We start from the raw sequence: 14901 nt of genomic DNA on the forward strand, positions 1-14901 counted from the left end.
AATGATCATTTAGTGATTTGTGAAGATCAGAAAAGCACTGTCTAGAAGATTTAATATTAACTTGAAAAGGAAATTAAACAAAGTGCAAATTATATTGAAGGTCCATGGGGGAGGAGGGACCCAATTGCATAATTATTCCTCAGTATTTCACTGAAATGTTTGTCTAAAGTTCAAATTTCTGACATCTGCAATGTTTTCTATCTCTGTTTTAGTTTTGTTTTTCTGCTCTCATTCTCCTCTCACCTGCTCTCATTCTCCTCTCACCTGCTCTCATTCTCCTCTCACCTGCTCTCATTCTCCTCTCACCTGCTCTCATTCTCCTCTCACCTGCTCTCATTCTCCTCTCACCTGCTCTCATTCTCCTCTCACCTGCTCTCATTCTCCTCTCACCTGCTCTCATTCTCCTCTCACCTGCTCTCATTCTCCTCTCACCTGCTCTCATTCGCATCTAATCTTGAATTAACAAACAATCTTCATCTTATCTTGCCAGGCTTCTTCTTCACCCTTCCTCAACACTGCCTTGTAAAAAAATAATTTGATTTCATTTTTAATTCTAAAGTTAGTCATCAATTAAATGTCTCGTGTTGATGGTGGCACAAAATTGTTTGAGCTTTGCCTATTGAATAACCTTTACATTTGTTTCCCTTCCTGAATATTTTATTTCAGATTTTCAGAACCTGCATGTTTGTTTTTTTGATTAGCAGTAAACTGTGCCAAAGATTGAAAAGGGGAGGTCACGTTTGTTTAGGTTACAGAATACATTTTTCCTCTCGAGTGTTACATTTGGCTCAGTTGTAGATTCCATTGATCTCCCAATGTCTTTTTTTCCTGAGCAGAAGAAAAATGTTTTGAAGAGATCCACGATGGTTCTCACTGGGATCACTCTCTGAAAATGTGGATACCAGTGTTCCTCCAAACACTTTTGTCCACACCTGTTTTTGTCCCCAAATCTTTAAGAATAAAGTGATTGCACTTTAAGGAAACTTCGAAGAAAGCCAAGAAATCCAGTAACGCTCCTGTTCCATTGAATGTATTAGGGGACTAAAAGAATATCAAAATGTATGTATTTGTGTGGACAGTGGTGCAATACAACACAAAGCACAATTTTTATGATTCAGAAAGTAAACTTTTTCATGTTCTCCACAGAAGTTGTAAACTAAACTAACATTGAAAACTTTGATCACAAAATTTCTAATTTTGTTTGATTTGCACTCATTTATGGTCCATAATTATTCAGTTTCCCCGCACCTTCAGTAACATCCCATCGAGTTCATATGGGGATTGGAATGCATTTCCTACAATTTTGTCACTCTATTTCTGTTCTCAGGAAAGTTGGTCCCTGATTTCTCAAATGCGAATCATTAGTTCAGAACAGGACTAAGATCTCAGGTATGAATTGGAATCAGTCAGAGCAGCTGCTTGTTAATATTAATGTGGATTACCAGGAATACGGCATTTTAAAACCAAACAATTACCCTCATCTGTTTTGGATATAAACATGAAATCAAAACCATCACATACCCAGCACTTGATGTATCATCAATGCCCTACTGACTAGCTGTAATCATCTGTGTATTTGGACAAGGTTGGATCGATTTTTACATAGTAGGGGAAATTAAGGGACATAGAGAAAAGGCGAGTGGGTGAAGATGAACCTATCATTAGATCAGCCTTTGAATGAAGGTGCAGGCTTGTCGAGTCAGATGGCCTACTCTTGCTCCTCTTTCTTATGTTCTTGTGTACTTGCCTTGGCTGTACTTTGGGATGTGTAGTTTGCTTCTTCCATTTAAACTCAGTAATAGCATTGCCCACTTTATTTGACACAATGTTAGCTGATTAGTGATGGTACTCAAATGACCGATGGGGAAATAAAGTTTGAAGAAATTTCATTAACGTAAAACTACAGTGTGATTAGGTTTTTTTAAATTATGTTAACGTAAAACTACAGTGTGATTAGGTTTTTTTAAATTACGTTAACGTAAAACTACAGTGTGATTGGGGTTTTTTATTACATTAACGTAAAACTACAGCGTGATTAGGTTTTTTTTAATTACATTAACGTAAAACTACAGTGTGATTGGGGTTTTTATTACATTAATGTAAAACTACAGTGTGATTGGGGTTTTTTATTACCTTAATGTAAAACTACAGTGTGATTGGGGTTTTTTATTACCTTAATGTAAAACTACAGTGTGATTGGGGTTTTTTATTACATTAATGTAAAACTACAGTGTGATTGGGGTTTTTTATTACAATAATGTAAAACTACAGTGTGATTGGGGTTTTTTATTACATTAATGTAAAGCTACAGTGTGATTGGGGTTTTTACATTAACATAAAACTACAGTGTGATTGGGTATTTTTTATTACATTAACGTAAAACTGCAGTATGATTTAGGTTTTTATTCTTTAAAGTTGCTGTATTTAGCTTAAAATGTGAGCAGAAGTTGATTAGTTGAAATGGTTAAAAGATATAAAATCGGAATGCTGGAGAAAAAGTGGTGTGAGAGCAACCCAGCGGCAAACCAAAGTCCAGAATTGCATTGACCCATCTTTTGGAAAAAAGCATCTTTAGGTTAAGAAGCTTGCATAAATGCCATTGCAGTCCTCTTGTATTGAGGTGATGGTGTCTTTATCATCCAGTATCCAAATCTGTTTGGTGTGCCTGCCTAATTTCTTCAATCTGCTGAGATTGCTCAGTGTCACACTCACATAAAACTCTTTCCCCTGGGTGCTGTACATCTGCACAGTTATTGATCATGTATATTGTAGCACCACAAAGAGTCCAAGTGCGAAGGAAGTCAGATAAAACATAAGCCGACCTTTCGCAACCATGAAGTAATGAGTAATTTACTTTTGTTTGTCCAAAGAGCAACAACTAGAAAATATTGTAGAGAATTGAGGTGAAATTTTAATTTTTAAGTGATGCCAAAATAAGTGGCTTCCATGATGTTTTGCCAGATCTCTTTAGAAACATTGCATGTTTTTGTATGAAATGAATAATGGTTTGAGCAAATAGTATAACAGAATCAGGCATTTTAATAATACTGGAAGCAAGCCAGTGACCATTCAATTTGTTTCACTGGAAGTGATCTTTGAAAGGCATCTGTTAAAGTATTGTGATAATGGTAGCACAAAATTGTCTGAGTTTTGTCAACTTGTAATTTTTGCTTCACAGAAGGAAGAAACTTCAAATATTCCCATTTGCCTTGTAATTATGTTGGGCGGCAGGGTTGGTTAGTGCAACGCCTTTACAGCACCAGCGAAAGGGACCTCCATTGTCTGTAAGGAGTTTGTACGTTCTCATGTGTGTGCTTGCTTTCCCCGGGGGCTCCAATTTCCTCCCACCATTTAAAATGTACTGGGAATGTAGGTTAATTGGGTATAAGTTGGTCAGCATGTGGGCAGAAGTGGCCTGTAACTATGCTGTACATCTAAATATAAATTTAAAGATTTAATTAAATCTTGAATGTTAATGTTCTATTTAGTAAATGTCTCCTGACAGGATGGCCCAGTTTAACACAAGTCTGCTGGGCTTGGCATCTTTGAAAAATCAAAGCCAGATTGTGCTGTGATCGTGTGGTCGCAGTAGGCAGGGCACTGGCGCAGCAGTAAAGGAAATGGTCTGTAATATGAGATCAGCTGTTAAACAGAATGTTTCCTGAGTATTTTAAAAATAGCTTGCCTTCCAGTACAAGGATTTTTGTTCCAAGAATTTCAGACTCCAGTTGTGGAAATAGCATCAGTGCCACAGATTTCTCAAAATTTCTCCAGAGGCTTATATTTGCATGACTTTTTTTAAAACTAAAAGAGCTATTTGACTTTGTTTCTTGCCCACCTCCTAAATACTGTTTCATACAGGGTCCTTTGGTCATGCACAATGATGGAGAAAACAATCATTTTTTTTCAGCGGAGTGTGACAGAGTATATAGATATGTTTTTGGGAGATAAATTGGGAAAAGTTTGTTAGAGTAGGTCACATATAAACACTTTAAAACAGATCTTATTTGAAATACTGGAGCTCTGCCCCATGCAAGACATATCGGCTCCACGGCTTTTGCAAGAGCTTTGGAGAGTGCTCAAAAGACTTCACTAATGGATTGTGGTTTATGAAAGGCAACAGATGAAAGAACTCGTTGGAGCTGCATATTGTCTGGAGGAGAGCTTGCTGTTATAAGAGGGTCATGTGGTTTTGCAAGCAGAGAGAGTCAAATAGGCTTTCTCTCAGAGAGAGACACAGAGATCAATTTTACAGTGAAACAGCCAGCAGAAGCACCTGGGACTGGAACAGTACAAGCTGACAAGCCCGTTTGGACGATGGCATGGTCAAAGCAATGGACTGTAGTTTAAAGGCTTTTCCCTATTGCACCTTTTGAATGAGGGCAACATTAGCTAATCTCCAGTACTTGTATTTATTTATCCTTTGATATCCAATATTTATCCTTTGATATCCAATTTTACGCCATGTTATGGTAATTTAATTTTTACTCCTGTTTGGTGTATCTTATCTGTTTGGTTGAAGCATGTAAAATTTAGGTCAATTATACTTGTGTACATGTCAATAAACTCCCATTGACATTGAAACTATGGAAGTGAAAGGTAAATCTCTAACAATATCGCTGTGTTTAAAGTTCATGATACTGCTTGTTAGTCAGAAACCTATTAGAAATGGGGGAAGAAAGACTGTTGGACTGGTGGGAATGACACAACGACGTAACACCAAAAAAGCTCAATTCCAAATTTCTACATGCAACATAGCAATTGATGTCACATGAACCAATGAGAGTGAGAGATTTGGAGCTGTAAAAAAAAATGAAACCTACACAGTTGGCAAAACAAATAAATGGCATGATGGAATGGATATTGGCTTTAAAAAATCTTTTTATCATTTTGTATGATATACAGGAACATTAGGTTATCTGCCATGAATACATTAAGGATATTTGGCTATTTTAATGTAATTGATTGTAAATAATTTATTGAAAAACGTGCAGTGAAATCTGAATTGACTGTAAACACCATATTTTCATTGCACCAAAATAATATTGTTCAAGGGCATTCGGACAATTGTTGCTTGTTAATACTTATTATATTTTTACAGTTTTACAAAGATTGACTCATTGTTTATATGATAACATTTCATCCACAACTGTTGAGGCAATACATAATAAAAAGTTGCTTGCTGCTTCAACAAAATCTCGCTGACGTACATTTGGAATAAATGAATGTTGCTCATGATAGTATTTGTTGTCCTTTGCTTATGGCCAGGAACTGAGGCAGTTCGGGGTCAATTTCAGATTTATTGTCAGAGTACATACCTGACATCACATACACCCCTGAGATTCTTTTTTCTGCGGGCGAGGCAGAATTACCACTTGTTGCAAAAAAAATCTATACATGTAAATCAGGGGTAGCCTGATTTAATTTTTAATCTTTAATTTAGACATACAGCACAGTAACAGGCCATTTTGGCCTATGCGCCCAATTAAACTGCACTCCTGGTACGTACACGTGGCCTGTTACCATGCTGTATGTCTAAATTAAAGATTAAAAATTAAAAGGTTGGCTACCCTTGATGTAAACAAATAAGAACTGTAAACTGATAATGTAAACAGTTTAAAAAAAAAATCTGTAGACACTGAAGTAAGAACACACAATGCTGGAGAAACTCAGCAGGTCAAACAGTATCCTTTACACAGCAAAGGCTTGAGCCCTTCGTGAATGTAAACAAAATGACCTGGTTTTGTTTTTTGGATTCAAATTCTCTGGGAATCTTGATCAGAAATATAGGTATAGGTAAGATGATTAAAAGATACAAAACTACTTTGAAAATGGTTGAAACATAAAGTTTGCCTCACTACAGAGACTTGAATATATTGTCTGGATTGCAAGTTCAATGTGGTGGGGGAAAAGCTGTATTGTTCAACATTGGAAGAATATAAGCACAGGAATTCTTATTGATGGCACAGCTTAAAAGGCATATTCCAAAACTGGATACATTTTCTTGGTATAAGACTGTCAGGAACAAAAGGAAAAAGTTCCAGGTTGATTTTACCTTGTTTCTTATGTGCATGTCTGGAGAGCACTTTCAACAAACAGCCATACTGAGACTGTGAACGTATAAGTGCATTGATATCTTTAAAATTCTCTTTCTCTATTCTTCTTGCTTTAAAGTTGCAATGAAATAGCCCTCACCTGAATAAATGAAAAGATGGAAGATTAGTGAATAAAAATCATGATTTTCATTCTCTTAAATCAAAAGAATTTAACAATTTTGCAACTCATGTATAAAGTACAACTCAACATTGCTATCAGGACTTGATCTTGATGTGTGAAATCTGGTTTCATCAAAATTAAGCCACAAGCATTGGTTTAAATTGATATAGCAAACCTAATCAACTTAAATCAGATAGCAGTTGTGCCACCTTGTGTCTCTACATAAGTGTCACCCTGGATATAAGGATTAGTTCTAGTTTATTCAGACATTGTGGGTAAGCATTTTTTTTAGATTAGTGCACTGTAAAAACCAGCGGTCCACAATAGTTATTTAAAAAAAATCAAAAATAATGTTCCAGTGCACCTTTGCATATCTGTACCAAATTCCTTTACCGAATGTTATTTTTTATGCACGAAAACCAACAAGGTCGGGTCAGATACAGCAATGAGCTCTCTGAACCCTTCTCCATTAACAATGGCGTGAAGCAAGGCTGTGTTCTCGCACCAACCCTCTTTTCAATCTTCTTCAGCATGATGCTGAACCAAGCCATGAAAGACCCCAACAATGAAGACGCTGTTTACATCCGGTACCGCACGGATGGCAGTCTCTTCAATCTGAGGCGCCTTCAAGCTCACACCAAGACACAAGAGAAACTTGTCCGTGAACTACTCTTTGCAGATGATGCCGCTTTAGTTGCCCATTCAGAGCCAGCTCTTCAGCGCTTGACGTCCTGCTTTGCGGAAACTGCCAAAATGTTTGGCCTGGAAGTCAGCCTGAAGAAAACTGAGGTCCTCCATCAGCCAGCTCCCCACCATGACTACCAGCCCCCCCACATCTCCATCGGGCACACAAAACTCAAAACGGTCAACCAGTTTACCTATCTCGGCTGCACCATTTCATCAGATGCAAGGATCGACAATGAGATAGACAACAGACTCGCCAAGGCAAATAGCGCCTTTGGAAGACTACACAAAAGAGTCTGGAAAAACAACCAACTGAAAAACCTGACAAAGATAAGCGTATACAGAGCCGTTGTCATACCCACACTCCTGTTCGGCTCCGAATCATGGGTCCTCTACCGGCACCACCTACGGCTCCTAGAACGCTTCCACCAGCGTTGTCTCCGCTCCATCCTCAACATCCATTGGAGCGCTCACACCCCTAACGTCGAGGTACTCGAGATGGCAGAGGTCGACAGCATCGAGTCCACGCTGCTGAAGATCCAGCTGCGCTGGATGGGTCACGTCTCCAGAATGGAGGACCATCGCCTTCCCAAGATCGTATTATATGGCGAGCTCTCCACTGGCCACCGTGACAGAGGTGCACCAAAGAAAAGGTACAAGGACTGCCTAAAGAAATCTCTTGGTGCCTGCCACATTGACCACCGCCAGTGGGCTGATAACGCCTCAAACCGTGCATCTTGGCGCCTCACAGTTTGGCGGGCAGCAGCCTCCTTTGAAGAAGACCGCAGAGCCCACCTCACTGACAAAAGGCAAAGGAGGAAACACCCAACCCCAACCAACCAATTTTCCCTTGCAACCGCTGCAATCGTGTCTGCCTGTCCCGCATCGGACTGGTCAGCCACAAAAGAGCCTGCAGCTGACGTGGACTTTTTACCCCCTCCATAAATCTTCGTCCGCGAAGCCAAGCCAAAGAATGGTATTAGTACAAACTAACCAGTTCACTGTAAAGGCCAATCAAAATGAAGCATCTTTAGTAACTTTTTTTTTTACTCGGATGGACTTTTCTTTAATAATGAGTCCCACAGCCATGCGAAGATAATTCATAAGACGGAAAACCCCTGTTGGTGAAGGAAATGGGGAATAATCAAATTGAGCTCACCTGTTCTACTAAATTATCTAACCCCCATCCTACGAAGTTGGAATGCCTTAAAACAATAAAATTCAGTAATAAACAAGATGTTCCATTACATAAATAAAAATAGTTAACATGAGGGGGAAAACAATAATAAAGCATGTTAAAGCAGATTTAAGAATCATGAAAAATATTCATAAATGGGTCCCACGTTCTATCGATATCAGCTATAGCACATCTGATCTTCTTTAAATTTAAACAAGCTAAAGTTTGGCATATCTGCTGGACATAAGCAGTCGGAATAGAATCCATCTTAGCAGAAGGGATCTTCTAGCCATTAGCATTGTGAATGCAACAACATGGTGATCAGATAGTGACAGGTGTATATCTTCCATCACCCTGCCAAATCGCATTGTAATTGGATTCAGCTCCAAGTTAACATCTAAAATTGTACATAATGTATTGAAAATTTCTTTCCAATAAGATTCCAAAACACCGGGCAAAACCAAAATAAATGAACTAACGATACCACCCCGTTGCTACCCCTGTCACAATGAGGGTTGACATCTGGAAATGTATGTGCCAATTTGTCTAGTTCATTGTAAATCCTGTTCCCATGCTCTTTTAATGTTGTCAAAATTATGTCAGGTTCCAATTGATGTAATATAAATGTGAGTAATTAAGCCCTTCTGGGAGGGATGAAAAAGAAAAATAATATCCACGACATCTACTTCCTGAGAGTGGGGAAAAGTTATTAATCGGATAGTCAAAAACTCCCTTGTCTGCAAATTCCTAAAAAAAAATTGAATTTGGAAGATTAAGTTTAGTGGACAATTGCTCGAAAGACATGGGACAACCATTAACAAATAGATCTTGGAAGCAACCATTGCCTTTCTGTTTCCAGGTAGAAAAGGCCTGATCAATCCAGGAAGGATAAAAAAATTAATAATTAAATGGTATGAAGAGATGGGATAATGGATAAAGAGAAATTCTTCAGTCCAAAAAATCTGCAAGAATTATACTATATATGTCAAGTTTTTTTTGTGCAAATTTTATTTATTAATTACAATAAGTCATACAATAAAAATACAAGTAAATACATAATATTTTACTCTATATAATCCCCCTACCCCTCCCAGCCTCCCTCAAAGCTATCCCAAAAGAGAGAAAGAAAAAAGAATAGAAGGGGAGATCAACTTGCATAACAACCTTCAACTATTGTCATGGTTTAGTACAACCCCAACAATTGTGGGGCAAAAACTATTACAGATTCAATCCCATATATCTCCTATACAGGCCCCAAACTTTAACAAAAAAGAATAATTGTTACATAAATTATACGTTATCTTTTCCAATGGAATACAAGACCTAATTTCCATGTGTAAATTATGTTTAACCATGGGACTCTCTATCATCTTATTAATCTTGGTTAAAGAAAAAGCAAGTGCAGCTCCAAGCAATGATACCAAAGAATTGATTTCAAGTCCAAAGTTACCCAGAAAGGGCAATCGAAATTATCATAATATTGAATCTAAAATGTAACATAGTGAATATTAATAGCCCGATAATAAAATCTAAAATTGGGCATTTTCATTTAATGTTAATTCTGGCCACTTAAACCCGTGCCTCCCAATTTCACCCAAATTAACCTACAACCCTGTATGTTTTTGAAGGGTGGGAGGAAACCCACAGGGAGAAGGTAATAGCATTGCACTAACAGCTACGCTAATGGATTTGGAACAGAAAATTTCAATAATTTGCTGTATCCTCAGAAGAAATTATCTGTCTTTGATGAAAGACAGATTTGATGAAATATTTCTTACCCCGAGACTATACCCTCCAATAGTAGACTCCCCAATGAAAAGAATGATTTTCTTGGAAACTACCCTCAATTTCTTCAACACTCTTCATAATATCTACCTCTCTGATTAAGCTTATTTTTTGCTTGTGGACAGTATCAAATTTTACCTGGCTTTATGAAGTGCCTTGGGATGTTAAAGACACAGAAATGTCAAGTAAAAACTGAGGTTTTTATGGTATGTGAAGCTATTCTTCCTGGTCTCTGTGCTGATGTTGAATTCAAAATCTTATATTAAAGTCCCGCATCGGACTTGTCAGCCACAAACGAGCCTGCAGCTGACGTGGACTTTTACCCCCTCCATAAATCTTCGTCCGTGAAGCCAAGCCAAAGATTAAATTGTTTATATTCTTGATTCAAACAAGCAAAAGGACAACAATAATGAAAGACATGAAATTACTGCATTACATGAAATAGGCAGGTTCTTGACAGTAACCACAGTATCTCTTAATTTGGCATTTTTTTAGAACTTTAAACCAATGGTTTCCACCATTTTAACTATTTCAGTAATATTACACCTTCAAATTCATTGTGGGTCAGATTGTTGTGTTTAGAGAATAGCACCATTTATATTGGAATAGAGAGATTTTGCAAACATGACTTCTGTTGTTGAATGAGAGTTGATTAATAGTTTTACACTACCTGATCGATGATCTTCAGGTAAATATCCTTATGACAATGTCAAGGGAAATCAGAGCAGACAGATTGAGCTCGTACTTGCTACATGCCATGATTAAAGCTGATCAACCTCAAACACCTCTTTCCTCTCCAATCCTTGTATCCCAACAGTAATGTGGTCAAGTTTGATTGAGGCATATCAGAGAGTCATTTGGATAGATTGAGTCAAAGAGATCAACTTTTAAGCCTGCACGTTTACAGGGATGGATATGTAAATCGTCCAAGAGGTTAGGCAGTGGAAGATTCCTGAATGAACAGTGAACCACAGACACTAACCTCACTTTTCTTTTTCCTGCACTATTTTTATTTATTTTGAAATCTGTTTTATATGAAGTTTCCACGATGACGCTGCTGCAAAACAACAAGTTCCATGACATGTTCATAACAATAAATTCTGATCTGAGTAATGTTGGCCAGTTGTAATTAAATAGAGTATGGTTAAGAGAATGGACTGGAGCAGCACCTACATCTCAGATAGATAGAAGGTCTAAGTGTTCTTACATTGTGGTCGAGACGTGTTTTAACTTGTACAGCAGAGCAGGAAAATGAATATTTCTGTATAAGTTGATTGAAAATTCCAGGGTGGTCATGGAAATGTCTACTGTTGATTATGATGAACCTGGTTGCGCTATTTTGAGGCAATTTGCATTTTCAGGTGGGCATTTGTTTAAAAATGTCAGCCTCTTTTTCCATTGGGATGAATGGAGGTGTTGGGGAATATCATTACAATGTGGAAAATTCTTATAACAAAAAAACAATCAGATTTATCATCTCACCATTGATTTTTAGACCATTTTGGCCCGCTGTTTTCTTTTTGTAACTAACTGGGCTTTGACAATATTTTATTGGCTATAAAAGGACTTTGTTTCCTCAGATTCTACAATAGAGGTGGTCTAGATCTTGTGTCCAGGTCTTGGAGAATGAGCTCTCAGACTATCTCCTCAGATATGAATACAACCAATGGAGTCCAACTGTAATGGACTCTCAGTTATACCTGTTAACTGGTTCCGTCTGCTTCCCTGAGATCATGTGGAGTTGCTGTGATATAGTTGCCAAATTTAGACATCGTGCGTGAAAGAAATTCAGGAGTTGTTGTTCAAAACTTTATTGCCTGTCTTTGAAGAATTTACTATTGCTTAACATGTTCTTGAGGTCATGCAATTGTTGTTACTTTGTATAGCAATGAATGTAAAGCTCCATGAATACCAAACCAGGCACTGTTTGTGACCTGTTTCTCAACTGTGCTTGAAATATGAATTGCACAGTTTAGAACATAGAACACTGCAGCACAGTACAGGCCTTTCTGTCCTCGATATTGGCCTGACCCATATATTCCTTTTTTCTAAAAAAAGTACTAAACCCACCCTACCCCATTACACTATTTTTCTTCCATCCGTGTGCCTGTCTAAGTGTCTCTTAAATACCCCTAATGATTCGGTCTCCACCACCATCGTGGGCGAGGCTTTCCAGACACCCACAACTCTATGTTTAGAAAAAAAAAAACCTGATGTCTCCCCTAAACTTTTCTCCCTTCTCTTTGTACACATGTCCTCTGGTGTTTGCTATTCCTGTCTTGGGAAACAGGTGCTGGCTGACCACCCTATCTCTGCCTCTCGTAATCTTGTCTCCTCTCATCCTTCTATGCTCCAAAGAGAAAAGTCTCAGCTCTGCTAACCTTGCCTCATAAGACTTGTTTTCCAATCCACGCAACATCTTGGTAAATCTCCTCTGCATCCTGTCCATAGCTTCTACATCCTTCCTATAATGAGGTGACCAGAACAGAACACAATACTCTATATGTGGTCTCACCAGAGATTTGTAGAGTTGCCACATGACCTCTCTACTCCTGAACTCAATCCCCCTATTAATGACCCAGCATCCCATAGGCCGTCTTAACTATCCTATCAAACTCTGTAGCGACCTTAAGAGATGTATGTATTTGAACCCCATGGTCCCTCTGTTCGTCCATACTTTTCAGTAACTGACCATTAATCCTGTACTCAGCCTTCTGGTTCATCCTTCCAAAATGCATCACCTCCCACTTATCTGGATTGAACTCCATCTGCCACTTTTCTGCCCAACACTGCAAGTTACTCTTGTAACTTTCGACAACTTTCAGCTCCATCCACAACTCCTTAGAAATGTAATTAATTAAAAAGTGGGTAAAAAAAGAAATCTGCAGATGCTGGGGTCTCTTGAAGGACACTGCAGTGCTGGAGAAACTCTGCAGGCCAAGCAGCATCCATAGGAAGTAAAAAGCACTTGATGTTTCAAGCCTGAGTCCTTCCCTTGGGGAGTGCTTAAAATCTGGTGCCTAAATAAAAAGATAGGGGGTGGAAAATAGATGAACAGGTAAGAGGTCATTGGTGGCATGCAGTCGTAGAGCTTGAGAGCAACTGGGATAACAGGTAGCACAATGAGAGAGATTCTCACCGAAGTGCCTTTGAAAAGAGGAGAACTTATAATCCCGATTTCCAGATGTGGAAGGCTTGCCTTGCATTAGTTCGCTGATTTGTAACAATTTTCATTCTCAAAGATGAAACGAGCATTTGCCCTAATAGTTGCTCGCTTTTGCATTTATTCTGGGCCTTGAAGTTGAGCTGTTGAATCATTTGAACAGAAATACTGACAGAAAAGATGTATATTTATTTGCATTTTCGGTCCAAGGTCTAAAGTAACCCCCAATGCCATCCGCTAACACACTGTCATATTCATTATTCATCCTCAGGAAACTCATTGCTTTGACCTTGTCCATCTTTTGTATATATTGCAGCAAATTATTGACATGTTCTCACTGACCAAATGGGGCATATTTGATGTACCTCTGTACATGTTATTCCCATAGATAGCATTGTCTGTAATACCACACAGTGAGTTGCAAAGATAAATGTCGTAGAATGTAGTTCATTTTTTAGAATCGTGGTTTTGTTTGATCTTTGAATCATTCCAAAAAGGGAATGCCATCTTCACTTTATTTTCAAGATCAACACCTCTTACTACGATGTGTTTTTCCTTGGACATGCATAACACTGGTGTCGGCACAGTTTCCGTGGCACAAAATAAAAGATGACTAAAAACTGAATCAAACAAGTGAATAGTCAGAAGTATCTTGATAGTGTTGTGGTTTTCTGAGGTCCAAAAACGAGTCAGGCAATGCGGAGAATTCTTCAAGAAGTTTAAACCTTTATTTTCAAGTAAAGGCTGAAGCAATCAGAGAACATGTTGCTGATCACTGGTCAGACACAGCATCTCTTTTATGTTAAAATCCTGACCTTGCTCAATCCATCATGTCCCTTATCTCAGCTGCAAACGATTCTTAACCTGCCACAATCATTGCTTATTTACTTTTCTAACCATATCTCAAACTGGGCTCCATCATCTTCTGCCACTATTGTCTTTTCCTCCCCCTTCTTCTTGGAGTCTTCTCTGTCTTGTCAAGTCCTTATCACAAATGACGCATCACTGCTCGCCACCCTTCTATTTTACCAGTACGTGGTTACACAGGGTTGCTAATTGGATACATACCAAAAAGTAATTGTTTAAGAGTATAGAGTAATACAAAGTAAATATAAAAAGTAATTGTTTAAGAGTACAAAATAAATGTTTCCATATATTTTCCATAATAGACAAGAAAGGAGAGGAGTAGTTTTGCTTGGGAGTTGTGTCGGCACCTGACAGCTTGACCTCCAGAGATGGAACAGGACGATAGAAAGTCTGCAAGAACCTGGAACTAGATGAGTGCTGAGAATTCAAGGCTATAATGTTCAAAGAAGCTGCAGAGATCATTGGGGATAAAAATTGAAAGGGATTTCAAAATAAAGCTAAAATTCAGGGTTACTGAACTAGACTCAGTTAAGATTAGTGAGCAGAGAGTTGATTGGTTACAAAGGCATGGAAATCAGATTTAGGCAATAATATTTTGGATGAACTATTGGACAACTGGACAAAATTATGAAGGGCAATGAAAATGTAATCGAGGATATGGGGGGAGAAGCTAAGTTAAAGTGGATGTTTTTTCCAATCTGATTAAAATTTTGGAAAAGAAAACTTATGGCATTTCTGATTATTAGTTAAATTTGTTCTGCTGATGTACTGTGGAGAAAAACAAATTGGACATCTGTGCTTTGACTACTTACTGGTTGATCAAGTTTCATGGTTCTGCATTTTTCAAATTGACCATTGATTTGTCATCTTTCTGAGCCAGGCAGAGTTTAGTCACTTATCAATATTAACCAATGTGTTATTTCAGCCATAATACACAGTGGATTTCTTACATTTGATTATGGTTAATGCACTATTATGAAGTATTACTGGGTAACTCTTGTTGGTTAGG

At 38.1% G+C, this 14901-nt stretch overlaps 1 protein-coding gene across 9 annotated transcripts in view; it reads left to right on the plus strand.

Moving 5' to 3' along the window:
* The window catches only part of LOC138746709 (unconventional myosin-Id-like), a 303031-nt gene that overhangs the window by 21803 nt on the left and 266327 nt on the right, over window positions 1-14901 (plus strand). The window contains exon 1 of one of the 9 annotated variants that reach the window (XM_069905033.1): window positions 3235-3284. The exons of the other annotated variants lie outside the window; for them this stretch is intronic. The gene's annotated coding sequence lies outside the window, so the exon portion shown is untranslated. Of the gene's footprint in view, window positions 1-3234; window positions 3285-14901 lie in introns of those variants that run through there. 9 annotated transcript variants of the gene reach the window in all.

Source organism: Narcine bancroftii, chromosome 12 (assembly GCF_036971445.1).
Source record: "Narcine bancroftii isolate sNarBan1 chromosome 12, sNarBan1.hap1, whole genome shotgun sequence".
In the NCBI taxonomy this organism is placed as follows: Eukaryota; Metazoa; Chordata; class Chondrichthyes; order Torpediniformes; family Narcinidae; genus Narcine; species Narcine bancroftii.